This window comes from Euprymna scolopes, chromosome 26 (genome assembly GCF_053919585.1).
Source record: "Euprymna scolopes isolate OS-2025 chromosome 26, ASM5391958v1, whole genome shotgun sequence".
Classification (NCBI taxonomy): domain Eukaryota; kingdom Metazoa; phylum Mollusca; class Cephalopoda; order Sepiida; family Sepiolidae; genus Euprymna; species Euprymna scolopes.
In genome coordinates this window covers 5400460-5407845 of record NC_136507.1, presented here as the reverse complement: position 1 = coordinate 5407845, position 7386 = coordinate 5400460, and positions in this window count along the sequence as shown.

Genomic DNA, 7386 nt, shown 5'->3' with positions numbered 1-7386 from the left:
AAATTAAAATACTGGACTAAAATCTGCAGTCAGGATAAAATTATTTCCCCTGTTTTTACTCCTCATATGCGATTCCATAATCTGATTTGAGTGAACGTACAGAAAAAGACAACAAACTTTAAACATTAAAAAAATTTTTGGTTCATGGGCAGTGTAGACAGTCATCCATTTTTTTAAAACTATTTTTTAAGTACAAAAACTGACTCTGCTCGGCTCACCTCCTGAAAATAATACATTTTAAGTAACCAATTTTTCAAACATTTGTAAATAATAAAATTTTAATCTTTTTTTTATTATCATAACTAGCGGGGGTATCCGGCGTTGCCCGAGTGTTTGTTTCCGGGACGGGGGGGGGAGTTTTAAAAAATGTTATGGTAGGTAAGTAGGAAGGATCAAACCCGGAGTCATGAGTAAAAGTAGGAAAATAAAGTGTGAAAAAAAAAAAAAACATCTGCAACGTTAACAGTTCGGCCACCAAGAAAAGTCCATTCCAGTTGTTTAGGAAAAAAAAAAAAAAAAAAAAAAACGACTACAGTAGGTCGGCGCGAACGTGAAAATATAATGTGAATTGTCCAGCATGCTAACCACTACGCCACAGAGCACTGCAGCTTAGTTTAGTGATTTTAAATAATTTCACATGAAAGAACTACAAAGCCAAACCGGTGTTCTCTTCTCAACTGTTCCTTGTGAACGATCCCCAAACGGTGTTAAGTGGTGGCAGGGGGAGGAGGAATTTATTAGAGAGAAAATATTTTACCACTTCCATTGATCTTAACCGATTTTGGCCGTGACTTCTCAGCAGAAAAAGTATAGAAATCTAAGATTATTGAGGAATTTGAGAAATAATAAGCCTATAACACACCTCAGATATTGTTCTGCCGTTTGTGCATATTATATTTGCATGAAATATCTTGATTTTTAATCCTATTAAGGTCAAAATCCGACGGGAAAAAATGAGTTCATTTTATTTATATAGAGATAAATTAAGCAAATATTTAACCTAAAATGATTTGCCCGATAAGCAAATTTATATAAGTGTCTTTGATTTCCAAAAGTAAGGAGTCTGTTCAGCTAGAATTTGAATTTTTGAAGATAAAATTATCTATTAAGCTTTGAAAACTTTTAAAGTTGTTAATTTAACCATGTACTTGGTCAGTGCTGGCAACATTGTTCAAGGTTTTGATCTTTGTGTTTTGTAATGTGCAACGTATTTTATTCATTGATTGCCTTAAAAAAAGGAAGGTCCAATCAATAGTAAAATTCTGTTATTGCTACGTTTGAAGAAAGAAATTGTCAAAAAAAGGTCACAAATGAAAAAGAAAAATTGCTCTTTTACCAAGACTATGCACTGTGTTACAAATTGTAACATTAGAAAGATTACATGAACTGCAGTTAGAATTGCTTCCACATCCATCTAATTCTCCAGATCCGAAGCCAAGATAGACCAAGTTTGCACACAGCAACATTCAAGTAACTCCTGCAATGGCGCAGAAACAATGTTGTGCTTCTAATGGATCGTTCCAGCACTTCCCTACCTACCCAGACTTTAAGTATAACTCTATAGTTTTTTCTGAGACAGAAGGATGCCAATGCATACGATCAAATCTTAAAGGAAAATGATGAAATAACATCGTTTAAATATTTTTTTTAATTACATTAAACTAATAGATTAAGCACTTTTTTTTATATTAAGGTTTTGCTCATGTTCTGATGTATAATCACTACATAGAAATGGATTTTAGCATTATTTTCAAACAACTTATTTTTTACTAAAATCATGTATTATGCTATTTTCTTTAGTAAAAACAATAGTTAACAAATATTTCGAGCTTTTCATATTTTACACAAAAATACATTAAGAAATTACCCCTTTTGTAATGGTGAAATTTATTTTTTTTTGAAAACTCAAGAATAGAAAACAAGGAATATAATCTATCAGGCATTAATATCAAGATATCTTAAAGCGATTATTATCTACAGTTAAAAATAAATTTGATATAATATCATTCATTATTATGGATTTATTTAATTTCATTCCATTTGGATATGAAGACATGATGGATTATGTCCCTTTATTGAGACACAAAGGAAAATGGCCTTATCTATTTTTCATATACGCTGTTTTACTGCAGAAATATGACATAAATCACGATTTAATTAGATAGGAATGCATACATGTATGATATTTTTTGTTTTTTATTCTGCTACAGGAGTTTTTAAATGTCAAAACATAATTATTGCTTAAAAAGTTATTTATTTTTTGACTGTCCATAGACATTTTTTGTTGTGTATAACAGAAAAAATAAATATCTGTTTTATTGACTTTGTAAAATGTTTGATGTTTATGGAATAAAATAAAAAAGAATATGTGTTATATAATTTGTTAATTAATAAAATCACTTTATTTCTAAAACTTTCAGTATAAGATGCCTTTTACCAAAAGTTTAAGAAAAAGATATGATTTTATTCATTTAATAAAATATTTTATAACATTATTTGGTTTTCTAAAATTTTCAAATTAACTTCACAGGTGGAGGAGCGTTTAGTATAGGAAGAGAGCCACCAGTGCATGTGTTTATAGTTTTAAAGAACCAAGGGGAGATAACTCCTGTCTACTTCTAGTTAGTCCAAGGGGCATAATTGTCATCTCTGTATGTCCCACTACCATGTGACCACAGAATGTATGAACATGGTCAATTTCCTCAGTCCAAGAATTCATGCAACTTTTCACGCATTTGTGGGGACAGACCTCTTGGTGCTCATCTTGTACGACCAAATGTTTGTTTTTTCAGTAGTTGGCCACTGCTTGCGAATATCCTCCAATGTCGCTTTCACCCATATCCGTAACATCATCCGCTTCTAGTCCGTCATTTTAACTGTGTTGTGGATCCACCTTCTGACCAATGTCCATTGGATTATCGGGGTTCTGATTCCACAGTGGATCCTGATCTGAAGATGGTTTTGGTGTACCCAGTGTGGCATGAAACAAGCTATCTACGATGGGGTAGATTTTCCAAAGAAATTGACATTTGCGTAATGTTACCCGGCTGCTACTATCCACTTATACCGAGTATTGTCGGTTACCCTGTGTTTCCACGATCTGCTCCGTTTAGCCTCCTGGTTCTGGATTTCTGACCTGAAGTTCACTGAGTGGATGGCAATGTTGATTATAGAACTGTTCATTCCACATGTGTCTTTTAGCCATCGCCAACATTTCTTCTTTCATTGCTTCGGTGTTTGGTACTTGTCCTTTAGGAGAGGGAGATAATTCTTAATGACTTGACTTTAGAGCATTACAGCTGGAGATATGTCAAGGTCCTGGACAGGAGTGTTTACGATAGGTCAATAGTGCTCTAGCAGCCCTATTGCTGGTTAAGCATCTGCTGTTGACTGTGTTGTCAAGAAGTATCTGTCTTACTGTCTTCATGGCTAACTTTACACACCCATTATATTGAGGGTAGTAGACTGACAATGTGCATGCTTATATACTTGTCTCTCAAAAAGGAGTTGTATTCTTTTGATTCGAATGGGGGTCCTCCATCTGACGTTATTTTATCTGATGCGTTGTATCTGCAAAACAGTTTCTTAGCATGTCACAAATGCTTCTTACTTTCCATGATGACGTCAAAGGTCACTTCTACCCATCCTGTATACTGGTCGGCATATATTAAGTAGCTTTTGCCCTGTATGTCCGCAAAGTCAACCATTACTTCTTGAAACAGAAATTCTGGCTCTGTCGCTAACATTAAGAGTTTTCTTGGCTGGGAGGATATTATTGTGTTGCAAATGTGGTATTGAAACCTAGTTTACCTTATGCTGGCGTCCAGACTTGGCCTGAACAATTGCTGCCTTGTGTTTGCCAGCATGCCGTTTACACTTTGATATTTGCACTGATTGTTACACCTTCTAAGCAATACAATTCCTCACACATTTGCCAGAACACCCAAGCTATGGGCAGGAGGTCGTTCCTTGATTTGGAGAAGCCGTTTTGGATTATGCCTGCTAAGGTCCAGCTTTTTTTATCACGATGGGGTAGATTTTCCAAAGAAATTGACAGTTGAGTAATGTTACTTGGTTGCTACCATCCACTCATGCCTGGTAATGTTGGTTAACTTGTGTTTTCACGATGTGCCCCATTTTCATCCACTGACGGAGATGTTTACCCTCCTGGTTCTGGATCAGCACCGAGTCTCCAACCTGAAGTTCACTGAGTGGACGGCAATGCTGATTATAAAACTGTTCATTAGGTACCTCCAACGCGTGCCACAGTTTTAACCCCCCCCTATATGTAACACGATGTAATTGTAATTTAATTTAATATTATCATCCTAACTTTTTTACCATTTAATAGAAAAAGCTTAAAATAAACTGCTAATATTTAAAAAAAAATTTTTACAGCATACAAAAATAATGAAAATACGAGACAAAAATCGTGTTTACATTATCGACGCTTTAAAACAATGTTCCTATGTAGTGACGTTTTTTAAGCCGTTCACACACCCATGTTTTAAAAATCTTGTAAAAATCAATTAATAATCATATTTTCCTGAAATTTTCGATATTCAATCATTATTAAATAAACTTACATATTAAAAGTAGGCTTCATATTAGCGGAAATATATATTTTTTAGGTGTTCTACCCCCCCCCCCTATATTTCATGGTCTGAAAACTAAGCAAAATAAATGTGGGTTAAAAGTTTCAACATTTTTTTAAAGCTGAAAAAATCAAATAATTAAAAATTAGTAATTTTTATATATATATATATATAAAATCCTGTTATTTATTTCACTTACCTCAAAATTGTAAACAAAATTGGACATAAATTCAATATTATGTTTAAAAAAACAAAAAGAAAACAACACTTTCTGGATAATTTTTTTTCTTGGTAATATAATAATTCAAATTACAAAAAAAAAAACAATTCTAAAAAATAATTATTTTTATAAAGCTTTAATTGATATTAAATTCAAATATTACGTGATATGAAGTTTAAATGGATTTTTTTAATAACAGGTTTCCAATAATAAAAAAATATATTCATATAAAACAATATAAGACTATTGAGATAATAAAAATTGCAAATCCAAAATCAACCTTACAAAAATTCGTTTTGATTTTATTATTTAAATTGATAGAGGGTGGTCCTTATGTTTGGCTCTTTTTTTCAAAAATCTACGGAGGCTTGTAAAGAACATTATTTTTAAATACATATGTCAACAGAAGACATTAAAACTAATTTTATTAACTCTAGTCTGTGTAGTTCGTTAATAAAAATGTATTTGTTTTACAAAAGGTAAGTTTTATATTATTTTTTATCCATAGCAAAAAAAAAAAAAAAACGCAACTCCATTAATAATTATAACGCGAACGCTTATCCATAGAAATTAACACAAACACACAAAATGATGACGTCATTATTAAAATGTGTACTACTGACATTTTACACATCACCGTGGAGGTACCTACTGTTTATTCCACATGTGCCTTTTAGCCATCACCAGCTCTCTTAGTTCGCCTATCTCCTTTCATTGCTTCCGTGTTTGATACTTGTCCTTTAGGAGAGGGAGATAATCCTTAATGACTTGAGTTTAGAGCATTAAAGCTGGGGATATGTCAAGGTCCTGGACGGGAGTGTTACAATAGGTCAGTAGTACTCTAGCAGCCTTAATCGTCTGCTGTTGATTGTTTTGTCAAGAAGTATCTGTCTTACTGTCTTCATGGCTAACTCGACTCACCCATTATATTGAGGGTAGTGCATGTTTGTATACCACAGTCTCTCAAAAAGGAGTTGTATTCTTCCATATGTCAATGAGTGCAGTTTTCACTGTGGTGTCGATGGTCTGAGTAAAGCCGTAATGTGTGCTGCCTGTAGGATATCAAGAAGCACGGGCGGGTGCTAAATTTAATTTTCCAGAATGGTGCTTTATCTTGAATCTATACATCAGCGTCCTCTCTTGAAAATTAAACAGGAGGGTTTTTAATATTTTTACCAGTGGTAAATGATCCACTGTCACTAATAAATCGGCGCACCCAAGTATAAACATTCGGCATGACTCTAGCTCATAGACAAGGGTTAAGGCTTCACTTTCCACTGGTGCGTATTAAGATTCCGCCTCACTAGTGAAATGGGAACCAGTCAGAATAAACTTCCAGTGACTCTCCGCAATGTTTTTTTAAATAAAAAATAAGAAATCCCTGTTTTACTATAGTCAGTTGCCAATCCAATCACTGTCTTCATTTCAAACGTTCAAACGCCCTTTCCAATTTCCTCCACTATTTTTCTCTTTGATTCCTGAAATAGGCGTTCCAGCGTATCAGTCCAATAGAACTTCCTATTCTTTGTTTTCAATAATTCCCATCATCTTTGTTTGAGAAAATGCATATGATATCTGATTCAAACTAGGACTTGATGCTGATAATAATTGTGGGTGTGGGGAAATGGAGAATAGCTCCTCTCATCCTCTTCATGGCTTTGATACAACTATTGATGATTAAGGCTCAGATCTTTTGATGCAGTTTGCAACAAGTACAAACTGGACATGTAGTTTGGTATACTGATTGGCATGTCTCTTTTTACTCCATTCTTATGTATAAAAATAGGACTCCCTTGACATGTAACTGGTTATTGGTTATGCTTCTTATCCGGTGGGTGGTTAGTACCAAGTACTCATTCGAGTATTCTAAGCGTCTCTAAATTTCAGGCCCAGTTGAGCAAGTTTGGGCTCCTGTATCTGCAAATACTTAGATTGAATGAATAAGTGCACTTACAGGTTTCCTCAGCCCCCGTCCAAAAGTCACATGAATCTTGGCATTATAATTATTTCTTCTTCTATTGATAAAGATAGTTCCAGGGTAGTCCTCAGAAATTGTTTCCCATTCCACTTGAGGTGAGCCATATTTATTGGTTGCATACTGTAGGTCTTGCAAGTGTATTGATTCTTCGGAGAACCATTGGTGAGCATAAACGACTCCTCTCCTCTTAAACGTCTTGAATTCTCATTTTTGTCTCCCGCCATTTTGTGGCACACCTTCCTCATATGTCCGGTTATTCCAAAGAACTGGCATTTTAATTTGACCATCAGACAATTCTTTTGGCTCATTGATCCTCGTCGGGTGTGAAGTCCTTCTACATCCCCTACAGGGGTCGACATGTCACGGGGCTGACTGTGTCTCGATCTGAAACAAATAACTCCACTCCCTAAAGATCTTCTATATCAGCTGCTTCTGGTTTAATTTTTGCTCTTGGGACAATGCAAGGGTCGACATGGCATCGTGGAGGTGGGGGAGTTGATTCATCTAACACTTCCCGACAAACCGACCAATTAAATTTCTGTTCCAGAATAATGAGTGAAGCTGCTTCTGCCAATATCTTACTCTGATATTCC